We start from the raw sequence: 12,769 nt of genomic DNA on the forward strand, positions 1-12,769 counted from the left end.
TAAGGTTACATTATTCAACTTTAACTCTGCTCCTTTCTGTATATGCATTGCTAGTCTGAGATTAAATACTATTTCTCTCCTGTCTCCTGTGCATGGTTGTGAATTAATTTTGGGTGAATGCTAATTGTGCAGTCTAAATGTTCTCTTAATACAGATTTTGTGTGGAATTAATAGAGTAAATGATCTTTAGAAGGGTATCTAATATTAAAACCTCTCTCACATTTGACTAAAACAAGACGTGTTTGACCTCTAATAGCTAAGAAAGAGCATGTTGTTTTAATACATTACTTTAGTCATTTATTCAGCTGCTTAACAGAAACAATGACAGATTCTTAGTTCCTATGCAGCATTATATTGTTATTTATTTGTATTATTATACACCTCTACCTCGATATAAAGCTGTCCTCAGGAGCCAAAAAATCTTACCGTGTTATAGGTGAAACCGCGTTATATTGAACTTGCTTTGATCCACCGGAGAGCACAGCTCTGCCCCCCCAGAGCACTGCTTTACCGCGTTGTATCCGAATTAGTGTTATATCGGGTCGCGTTATATCGAGGTAGCGCTGTACCTGCTTTATTTTAAAAGACATTTGAAAATGGGGACAATGTTTTCTTCAGGGAGAGAATCAGAAATTGGTGTTTGCGGTTAGTCTATTTACATAGAAGTCATACATTTGATGTAATCCATTAAAATAAGTGTTCTAAAATTAGAATTCTCCAAGAATCTAAAAGTTCAGCAAATTCAGCTCTCAGTTAGCTGAATTGAATGCAGATCAGCTACCAGCTGCAATAAAATAAAGGGAACTAGAGAGGACTAAAATGATGTATTTTTAAATTATTTAATATATTATATAATCTAAAATAAACTGCCATCAGAGGCATCATCTGTCTGAGAAGAAAGGCTTATGAAACTAGCTCTCTTTGCAACTGTTAAATTGTACCTTTGTCACACAAACCTCAAAGGCTCAATTCACTAACTATAGGAGCTGATGTTAGCTCACTGAAGAGGATGTAGAGGTTCCCCTTCATCAGCAGCTATGGAATGCCTCACTGGAGCAGACAACTGTCACGACGACAAGGAAAGCTGTATAAAAGTTCAGAGCCCATACTGTAAACAAAGGATGGAGACAAGTATATGGATCTGGATTTGCTTCCCTTAGGCCTGTACTACATGACTCCATCAGTGGCTCCTCCTCCTTTCTCCCACTCCATAAATGCTCATCAGGGTTTTTTCTTTGGTCTCTCTCACTCTGTTCGTGGATGACCTCACCTGCTTGCTTGGCTTCAGCCCCAAGCTGTAGGGCGACATCTCCCACCTTGTTCAGCCTCCAGACTAGGGCTTTCTGACAAGTGCTCTTGTAACTCAAATCTAGCACAGTGAGCAGTCCCCTCTTCTTCCCACAATCCCCTCATCACCCTTCCCATCGTCAATCCCACTATCCTATCACCCATGCTTGGTGTCAGCTCAGATTCCATTCCCCCCCACCCCGGTCACATCCAGGCTGGCACCTGTTTTGGTGACTCTCTTCCTTTACAGCAACATCTGAGATCTGTCCTTTCCTCCTCATTGCTATGTAATCTCCACCTCCACTACAGCAACAACTTCCTGGCTGGCTTCGCTGATGGACAACTTGCTCTCCTAGACCACACCCAAAATGCTGTTTTGGGGATCATCTGCCTCATGACCTGTTTGAAGTGCACACAGATAACTCTGCTGCTCAAATTCTGTTACGTTCTGCACCCCTAACCTTCAAGGCTCTGCACAACTCCATTCCTGCTTCCACCTCATTTTGTCCCATTCCCCCCACCATACGTGGAGCAAAGGAAACAAGCCCCCAAACTAACTGTTTCCTTTGTATACTTTCCTTGGGTTTTTCCTTCCAAGATTCCACTAACACTTCAGCCTTGTTTACACTGAGGGATAGCCGCCAGGCGTCAGCAAAATCGCACACTAGTCAACACCAGCTAAGCTGCAATTTACATCACCTGAGCTTACCTTACATATAAAAAAGACTGTAGTAGTTTCCCCCTCAGTGACTGATTATCACCTTCTTGTTTTGTTTTTGTTTTTTAAAGAGGAGGAATTTTAAAAATACATTTAAGAAATAAGCCACCAGCAAACAATAAAAAAAATGCATCATTTTGAGACTGGACCTTCATATAGTGCAGCACAGCATTCCACATCTGATTCCATACCCATGAGATTTACCACAGAACCCTCCTCTCCTGGGCGTACAATTGAGAGCCAGAATCTAAGCTTTTATTTTTTAATACACTATTTGGTTCTAGCCCTCATAGCTATCAACATAACTTGAGCATGAACCAACCAAACTGAAGCAACATTGTTTTTTTCAGTCTGCACACTGTATGAAACAATAGTACTAAGAAGCATGAACAGCCCCAAGTGTCTTAATTCCAAAACCTAAATGATAATATAAATGTCACTTTGGTTTACTTGTTTTAGCACAAATGACCAGGAAATGGTCACGTTTCAGCCCCACACAGCCTCAGGTGGCGTATTCATTAAATAACTACAAAAACCCTTTTGGTTTAAGTCATTAAAAACGTTCATTTGTGGTCCTGTAGTAGGTACAGCACCGCTTCAGTCTGAAGTATTTTTATACTATGTCACCCCATTACCATTTGGGGAGCTTGAGTGTGAGCAGATGAGTGCTGTCTAAAAGGCACAAAGCAGTACAAAGGCAACAGCTAGGGAACTAAAATTACCTGCTTATCTGTCCTTGAGACCCACCCCAGTAGGAGGAGCTAGAACAGAGGAAGAATTACCAGGCCAGAGGCCTTACTGACACACCAGGGTAATCAACTGCAGGTCTGGATAGCCTACACTTGGATAGGCCCCCATATATGTGCACGGAGAGATACCATATGTTTGGGGAGGGGAAGTGACTCCAGGGCACTGGCTATAAGCAGCAGCATGAGACACAACCCGTTAGTCGCTCCCTGCAGCAGAGGGGGAGAACGTGTTTTTCAGTCTGGCCAATGCAGAGCACCCAGAAAAGAGACTGAGCCCCAAGACTATGCTGTGCCGCCAATGGTGCCTGCCAACTGAGCCCAGTGGGCCTCCTCTGCACCAGGAGCTGGCCAGAGACCCACTCCAGCCAAAAGGGACAGCTACCAACTTTCCAAGAAGGAATGCACTACTCCTCCTTCTCCAACTCCACTAGCCTGTGGGGAGGCTTGGGGTGCATTTTCATGGTTTTTAGAGGGTTCAGAAATTAAGGGAGTGTTTAATTATTGCTGTGTGACTAGTTAGTAGCTATCCCTGATTCCCTTGCCTTTCCCATCTGTCCTTGGTTCCTGACCTTTCCTGTTTTTTTTAAAATTTGTCCCATTTTTTCCCTGGAATAAAAGATTTGCATATTCTTAAAATTGGTTCCCTCTAATGATCTGCAACTTCCTAGAGGTCATAAGGTCTACTACGTTATGTATCTAGCCACTAGGTGGCATCACAAACTCAAACAACCCAGGGTCAACTGATGCTAAAATGGGCGAGGAGGGAAGATTAAAGGGATTACATGGGGGACTGGGAATACTTCAGGAGAGAGACACAAATATACATGTAGATCACCTTTTAAAAAAATGTGCATACACTGTGCTTTTAGGTAATGTGCTACCTCACTTATGTAATCAGAAGGTGTGATAAATGGGGGGGGGGGGAGAGCTCCCTTTTATGGACACCCAGCAGCCAGTTAGCTATAAAGTCCCTCTTGGTGGATGTTCTCTGCTTGCTTTACCTGTAAAGGGTTAAAGTCCCCTAGGTAAAGAAGAGGGAGTGGGTACCTGACCAAAAGAGCCAATGGGAAGGCTAGAACTTTTTAAAATGGAGGAGAAAAAACTTCCCCTTTGTCTGTTGTTGTTCTCCAGGGAAGAGGGGAACAGGGCAGGAGTCATGCATGCTGTGAGAAGCTGAAGGCCAGGTATGAAAATCATTAGAATTATACCTAGAAATTGCTTATTTGGAAACCCAGATATGCAAGTAGATCAGAAATGTCTAGAAAGACATGATTAGATTTATTTCTTTTATTTTGTAAGGCTTGTGGACTCCTCTGTACTAACCCCAAATGCTTTTGTTTTGCTTGTACCCTTTAAGCTGGACCTCAAGAAGGTTATTCTTGATGTTTAATTTTTGTCAGTGGGATTCTCAAATCTAGTAAAAGCCTAAAATCCAGATGTATTTTCCTTTCTTTTTGTTTCTTAAGAGGTTTGTGCATGCTTTTTTAGTTAGCTGGTGGCAACAGCTAATTTTCTTTGTTTTCTTTCTCAGCTCTTCCCTGGGGGGGGGGGGGAAAGGGCTTGAGGGTACCCCACAGGAAGGAATTCCCAAGTGCGCCCTCCTGGGTTCCAAAAAAGGGGGTTTTGCACTTAGGTGGTGGCAGCATCTACCCATCCAAGGTCAGAGAATAAGCTGTAACCATGCGAGTTTAATACTAGCCTAGAGTGGCCAGTATTAATTTTTTACATCCTTGCAGGTCTCCACCTTTTGAACTCGAAGTGTTAGAGTGGGGAAATCAGCCTTGACATGGTGGTAGAGCGGTGGGATCATTTTGAACCAGAAGCACAGACCCCGGGATTTTAAAAGGACAAATTTTTCCTTTTGGCTGCTTGAAAGCCAGGAAAAAAAAAAAAAAAAAAAACCCCTCCCTTTCTTTTCTTTGCTGCCTGAGGGGGAACAGGCACGCAAAGGGGTCAGCCTTCCAAGCCAGGGAGTCCAAGAAGCATTTTATTTCATTTTATTTTTTTCTAGCTTTGTGGCAATGAAATAGCTAGGCTAGAGTAGGGCAGCCCTGTGCACAAGGTTGAGATCGGGCACGGAAACCCTACAGCAGGGGTCGGCAACCTTTGAGAAGTGGTGTGCCAAATCTTCATTAATTTAAGGTTTCACGTGCCAGATCGGCAGCGCGGGCAGCAGACGGAACCCCAGACTGGCAGCGGGCTGAGCGGCTCAGCCCGCTGCCGGTCTGGGGTTCCGTCTGTCGTCCCGGGGCCCGGCCGCCCACCCCGCTCAGCCTGCTGCTGGTCAGGTTCCGTCCATCCAGGCCGGCAGCGGGCTGGCAAGGGTCCGGCGGCCGGGACCCCGGGTGGCAAGGGGCCGGCGGCTGGGACCCCAGACCAGCAGTGGGCTGAGCGGCTCATCCCGCTGCTGGTCTGGGGTTCCGTAATCCAGGCCAACAGCTGCAGGTTGCCGACCCCTGCCCTAGAGCAACCAGTCTTCCCAAAGCAGCATGCCATGGAGGAGACAGACCCAGATCAAGCCCAGACATCCAGCTCCATGACAGAAATGCAGGGAGGGAATGGGGGGACCGGGAACTTCCCAGGAGGGAAGGTTCAGCCCTCCCCACCCCGAGATCCAGGTGCCAAGATGGAGTGATGCCCTTAACCCAAACCAAGTTCTGACTGCGGAGGACAGGAATTTCATCCTACAGATGATGCGCTTGGAAGCAGAGGAGAGGAGACAGGCGAAGCGCTTGAAGGCGGAGTTAGAGCTGAAGCGCTTAGAGCTGGAAAGGACTAAGCTGGGTCCACCAGGTAACCCTAACAGTCCTTCTTCAGGCACCGCTCCCCAATCCAAGAAATTCCCCACGTACAAGGTAGGTGATGATAGAGGCTTTCTTAGAAAATTTTGAAAGGGCCTGCCTTGGGTACAACACCCCTACAGACCAGTATATGGTGGCGCTGAGGCCACAGCTCAGTGGACCCTTAGCAGAGGTGGCAGCTGAAATGCCTAAGGAACACATGAACAAATAAAAGGCCAGAATTAGAATGGGGCTAACACCCATCGGCGGTTCAGAGCCCTAAGGTGGAAACCAGACATGGCATTTTCCCGACACGCCTATCACATTGTAAAAAATTGGGATGCCTGGATATCAGGAGCAAATGTTAAATCTGTCTCCTAATAAAAATGGAGCAGTTCTTAGAGAGCGTTCCTGAGGAAATAGAAAGGTACAGCCTAGATGGGAAGCCCAAAACTGTAATCAAGGCAGGGGAGATCGGAACCAAATGGGTGGAGGTGGCGGATGTGACGGGGTGGGTCACAGAGACCCCCTTGGGACTACCACCTGATGTGCTGAGACTACCTTTGAGCCCGTTTTTCCTGCCAGCTTGGGACTTCAGTACCGTCTTGTTGAGCCTGACACGCTAGCCTGCTGCAAACACAGACCCAGGTTTGAACCAAGTCCCCCAAAAGCTACAGACTTAATTGAAAACAGCTTAAGATGTGCTCCTGTCTTTAGCACCCAGACCCCAATGGGATCCAAACCCCAAATAAATCTGTTTTACTCTGTATAAAGCTTGTCCACCCTCTATAACACTGATAGAGAGATATGCACAGCTGTTTGCTCCCCCAGGTATTAATTACTTGCTCTGGGTTAATTAATAAGCAAAAAGTGATTTTATTAAGTATAAAAAGTAGGATTTAAGTGGTTCCAAGTAATAACAGACAGAACAAAGTAAGTTGCCAAGCAAAATAAAACAAAAACACACAAGTCTAAGCCTAATACATTAAGAAACTGCTTACAGGTAAATCTCACCCTTAGAGATGTTCCAATAAGCTTCTTTCACAGACTAGACTCCTTTCTAGTCTGGGCCCAATCCTTTCCCTGGTACAGTCCTTGTTCCAGCTCAGGTGGTATCTAGGGGATTTCTCATGACTGGCAGCCCCATTTGTTCTGTTCCACCCCCTTATATGGCCTTTGGCACAAGGCAGGAATCTTTTGTCTCTCTGGGTCCCCAATCCTCCTTTTAAATGGAAAAGCCTCAGGTTTAAGACAGATTCCAGTACCACGTGACATGGTCACATGTCCTGCGAGACCCCAAGCCTTCATTCTTCCCAGCCTGACTCACAAGAAGGCTTGCAAGTAAACAGAGCCATCTACAGTCAATATTCCTAGTTGATGGGAGCCATCAAGATTCTAAACCACCATTAATGGCCTACACTTTGCATAATTTCAATAGGACCTCAGAGTTATATTTCATACTCCTAGTTTCAGACACAAGAATGATACATTCATACAAAGAGGATGAACACACACAGTAGATTATAAGCTTTGTAATGATACCTAACAAGAGACCTTTTGCATGAAGCATATTCCAGTTATATTATATTCACACTCATTAGCATATTTTCATAAAATCATATGGAGTGCGTCACAACGGAAAAGAAGAAAGCTAGTAGCAGTTGGTGCAGATACCAGAAGGGGCAACCCGAGACAACACCCCACCATCGGGGTCAGCCCAAAGCCCCACCTTGCATGGAGGAGCCCTCCAAACAGTCAGGGAGACCCCCAGATGCCCTCTCGTCCCACCACCCCACTCTCCAACCACCCACCTCACCCCAGCCAGCTGGGTGATGCTTTAAATGTAATGAGCTGGGGTATGTGAAGGCCAACTGCCCCAAGAGCACCAGCTGACTGCAACTCATCACCACGAAGTCCCACCGAGAGCCTTCAGGCCCAGATGCCTCGCAAATACCCCCAGAGCGAAGGGAAACTGTGAGTGTGGGCAGGAGGAAGATTACTGCGTGGAGACACACTGGAGCACAGGTGTCAGCGATCCACCAATCCCTGGTGAACCCCAAATTCATTGACCCAGAGGCCCAATTGACGGTGCAACCTTTTAAGGCCAACTCTTAACCTGCCTACAGCCAAGCTGCCTGTCCAGTACAAGGGCGGGTCAGGAATATGGACTTTTGCAGTCGATGATGTTTATCCCATTCCCATGCTGCTGGGAGAAGACTTAGCCAACCATGTGAGGCTAACAAAAAGGGTCGGGATGGTCATCCACAGCCAGGCTAAACAGGCCTCCACACCTAACTCCATTCCTGAGCCTCCCTATAGGAACCCAGCCAGAGGTGGTGGAATCATACCCCAGACCAGAGTCTATGGCAGCAGTTGTAGATCCAGTTCCTGGGACCCAGCCAGAGCCAGCCCAAGAATCGGAACTGGCGGAGCAGTCAGCACCAGAGCCCGTACTTGCAACCCCACCAGAGTCAGGGGAGCCAGCACCAAAGGGTGCCACAGAACCTGCACCTGCAGCAGCAGCAGCAGCTAAACCGGTGTAAGAAGCTCAACCGGAGCCAGAAATACAACCTAGCGCACCAGCAGAGTGCGGTTCACAGCTGATGGAGACACCCTCCCCCCGCCCATCACCTGTATAGCTTCTGGTGGGACCAAGCCCAAGTCCACAACCTATCAAGGAACTCATGTCTCCAGCATCGAGGGAGCAGTTCCAGGCAGAGCAGGAAGTGGATGAAAGACTCAAGGGAGTTTGGACGGCGGCACGGAGCGACCCACCGCCTCTCAGCTCTTCCAATAGATCCAGGTTTGTTGTAGGACGACGACTCTTGTACAAGAAAACCCTTTCTGATGGGCACAAGGAGGACTGGCATCCTCAGAGATAGTTGGTAGTTCCAACTAAGAGGGAAAAGCTCTTGAGCTTAGCCCACAATCACCCTAATGGCCATGCTGGGATGAACAGGACCAAAGACAGTTTGGGGAAGTCATTTCACTGGGAGGGAATGGGCAAGGACATTTCTACCTATGTCTGGTCTTGTGAGGTGTGCCAGAGGGTGGAAAGCCCCAAGACCAGGTCAAGGCCCCTCTCCAGCCACTTCCCATCATTGAGGTTCCATTTCAGCATGTAGATGTGGGTATTCTGGGTCCTTTTCCTAAGACAACACCCAGAGGGAAGCTGTACATACTGACTTTTATGGATTTTGCCACCCGATGGCCGGAAGCAGTGGCTGTAAGCAACACCAGGGCTAAAAGCGTAATCCAGACATTGGCAGACATTTTTGCCAGGGTAGGTTGGCTCTCCGACATCCTTACAGATTCGGAAACTAACTTTCTGGCAGGGACCATGAAACGTCTTTGGGAAGCTCATGGGGTGAACCATTTGGTTGCCACCCCTTACCACCATCAAACAAATGGCCTAGTGGAGAAGTTTAATGGAACTTTGGGGGCCATGATACGTAAATTCGTGAATGAGCACTCCAATGATTGGGACCTATTGTTGAGCAGTTGCTCTTTGCCTACAGAGAAGTACCACATCCCAGTTTGGGATTTTCACCCTTTGAACTCATTTATGGCCACTAAGTTAAGGGGCCATTACAGTTGGTGACGCAGCAATGGGAGGGGGTCACATCTTCTCTAAGAACTAACATTTTGGACTTTGTAACCAACCTGCAAAACATCCTCAAAGACTCTCTAAGCCCTTGCTAGAGAAAACCTACAGGATGCTCAACAAGAGCAAAAGGCCATAGAGAGTTCCTTCAAAGTAGGTGACCAAGTCATGGTCCTGAAAGCGCTCCAGGCCAATAAAATGGAAGTGTCGTAGGAGGGGCCATTTATGGTCCAAGAGCACCTGAGAGCTGTTAATTACCTCATAGCATTCCCAGAACCTACCCTAAAACCTAAAGTATACCATGTTAATTTTCTAAAAGCCCTTTATTCCTGAGAAATCAAGGTCCTCCAGTTTACAGCCCAGGAGAGAGACGGAGCTGAGTGGCCTGAAGGAATCTATTATGATGGAAATAGCAACGATGACGTAAAGGAGGTGAGCCTTTCCATAACCCTTGGGCGTAAGCAGCGACAGCAAATTCAGGAGCTGTGCACCACCTTCACGCCAATATTTTCATCCACCCTGGACAGACAGAACGGGCATACCACTCCATTAACACAGGTAATGCTCCCTCAATTAGAGCCCAACCCTACTGGATGGCTCCTCAAGGCAAAACCGCAATAGAAAGGAAAATCAATGACATGTTACAAATGGGTGTAATCCGCCCCTCAGAGTGCATGGGCCTCTCCAGTGGTTCTGGTTCCCAAACCAGATGGGGAAATCTGCTTTTGTGTGGACTACCGTAAGCTAAATGCTGTAACTCACCCAGAGAACTATCCAATGACACGCACAGATGAGCTATTGGAGAAACTGGGACATGCCCAGTTCATCTCCACCTTAGACTTAACTAAGGAGTACTGGCAAGTGCCGCTAGATGACCCCACCAGGAAAGGTCAGCCTTCATCACCCATGTAGGGCCGTATGAATTTAATGTGCTCCCTTTTGGGCTGTGAAATGCACCTGCCATCTTCTACAGACTGGTAGATAACCTTCTGGCTGGATTTGGGGAATTTGCAGTCGCCTACCTTGACGACGTGGCTATATTCTCAGATTCATGGGCAGAACACCTGGAACACCTCCAAGCTGTCTTCCAGCGCATAAGGGAGGCAGGATTAACCGTTAAGGCCAAAAAATGTCAAATAGGCCTAAACAGGGTTCCGTACCTTGGACGCCAGGTGGGTCAAGGAACTATCAACCCCCTACAGGCTAAAGTAAATGCTATCCAAAATTGGCCTGTCCCTAAGTCAAAGAAGCAGGTTCAATCCTTCTTGGGCTTGGCCGGGTATTACCGACAATTTGTACCATACTACAGCCAAATTGCCACCCCACTGACAGACCTAACCAGGAAAAAAACAGCCAAATGCAGTTCAGTGGTCTGAGAAGTGTCAAAAAGCCTTTAACCAGCTTAAGGCGGCCTTTACATCTGACCATGTACTAAGGGCCCCGGACTTCGACCAACCGTTCGTCGTAACCACAGATGGTCCGAGCGTAGTGTAGAAGCAGTTTTAATGCAGGAAGGACGAGATCAACAATTCCATCCTGTCATGTTTCTCAGCAAAAAACTTTCTGAGAGGGAAAGCCACTGGTCAGTCTCAGAAAAAGAATGTAACGCCATTGCATATGCTCTAGAGAAGCTACGCCCATACATTTGGGGACAACATTCCCACCTGCAGACTGACCATGCTGCACTGAAGTGGCTTCACTCAGTCAAAGAAACTAACAAAACTTCTTCGGTGGAGTTTAGCTCTTCAAGACTTTGATTTTGAAAAACAACACATTTCAGGAGCCTCTAACAAAGTGGCTGATGCACTCTCCTGGGAAGGTTTCCCAGAATCAGTGGGTAAAAATGTCCCTGTATTCCAAGTCATTGTAGTCCTTGAAATTTAAAAAGTACTATTTAGTTCTCCATGTAATTATTAGTAAATTAGAGGTGCATGTATCTTATTAACTCCGTTTCCTAAACCTCCAGGAAGAAATCCCAGATAGTGTGGACCAGACCTGAACCAGGCTGGCCAGCACCATCTGTGATTTGGGGGACGTGTGATAAATGAAGGGGGGTAGCTCCCTTTTATGGACACCCAGCAGCCAGTTAGCTATAAAGTCCCTCTTGGTGGATGTTCTCTGCTTGCTTTTAAAAAAAGGGTTAAAAAAGTCTCCCAGGTAAAGAAAAGGGAGTGGGCACCTGACCAAAAGCGCCAATAGGAAGGCTAGAACTTTTTAAAATGGGGAAAAAAACTTCCCCTTTGCCTGTTGTTGTTCTCTGGGGAAGAAGGGAACAGGGCAGGAGTTATGCTGTGAGAAGCTGAAGGCCAGGTATGAAAATCATTAGAATTATACCTAGAAATTGCTTATTTGAAAACCCAGATATGCAAGTAGATCAGAAATGTCTAGAAAGACACGATTAGGTTTATTTCTTTTATTTTGTAAGGCTCGAGGTCTCCTCTGTGCTAACCCCAAATGCTTTCGTTTTGCTTGTACCCTTTGAGCTGGACCTCAAGAAGGTTATTCTTGATGTTTAATTTTTGTAAGTGGGATTTTCAAATGTAGTAAAAGCTTAAAATCCAGATGTATTTTCTTTCTTTTTGTTTTTAAATAAAATTTACCTTTTTTAAGAACAGGATTGGATTTTGTGTGTTTTAATTAGCTGGTGGCAACAGCTAATTTCCTTTGTATTCTTTCTCAGCTCTTCGCCCTGGGGGTGGGGGGATGAAAGGGCTTGAGGGTACCCCACAGGAAGGAATTCCCAAGTGTGCCTTCCTGAGTATCAAAAAGGGGTTTTTGCATTTGGATGGTGGCAGCGTCTACCCATCCAAGATCAGAGAGAAGCTGTAATCTGGGGAGTTTAATACAAGCCTAGAGTGGCCAGTATTAATTTTTAAAATCCTTGCGGGCCCCCACCTTCTGCACTCTAAGTGCCAGAGTGGGGAATCAGCCTTGACAGAAGGTCATGTCAGTTAACCATTAATAATGGGCATTTTACATTTTCTGGTGTGTGCTTAATACTACCAGCGAATTACAAAACTGCAGAAGACATACTATTGAAAAACAGAGACAGTAGGGAATGCAAGTATTCGGCGAACTAATAATCACCCCAAGCATATGTTGTCTCCTTTTATCCCTGGAATGGCAAATGTGTTTCCAACTGCTGTAGGAGATGGCATACAGTTATAAGTAACAGGTTTGGAATACTGCTTTTATTCTTAAATTACATCAAATTTATTCAGCTAAAAGTGTTTGTATTAGAATTTGCCACGGGCACTGTGGTTACGTGCTGATTCTTCTAGGTAGGGGAATTATTTTATAGCCAATAATATTTTTAACAATGAAGCCATAAAAATGCATTGTGTATATGGTGGTTCCAGAGGACAATAGCTCTTGTGTATACCAAAAAGTTTGTGCACTCATTTTCCATGCAAAGTTAGATAATAAATTTCCAGTGACTTTGCCTGCTTCAGGTTTTTGAGTGCCTACAGATTTTACTCTTTAGTTTTAAGTATTACTCAGATGTTAACCAGAGCCATTTCTTTAGAACATCTGTGATATTATTTAAATAAGGATCCTGGGTTGTGACATTTGTAGGAATCCTTGTTTTAGTAGTGAGGTTGTTGATGACAGATGGTTAAAAGGTTCAAGT

This window comes from Terrapene carolina, unplaced genomic scaffold, assembly GCF_002925995.2.
Source record: "Terrapene carolina triunguis isolate 2854851 unplaced genomic scaffold, T_m_triunguis-2.0 Scaffold402, whole genome shotgun sequence".
In the NCBI taxonomy this organism is placed as follows: domain Eukaryota; kingdom Metazoa; phylum Chordata; order Testudines; family Emydidae; genus Terrapene; species Terrapene triunguis.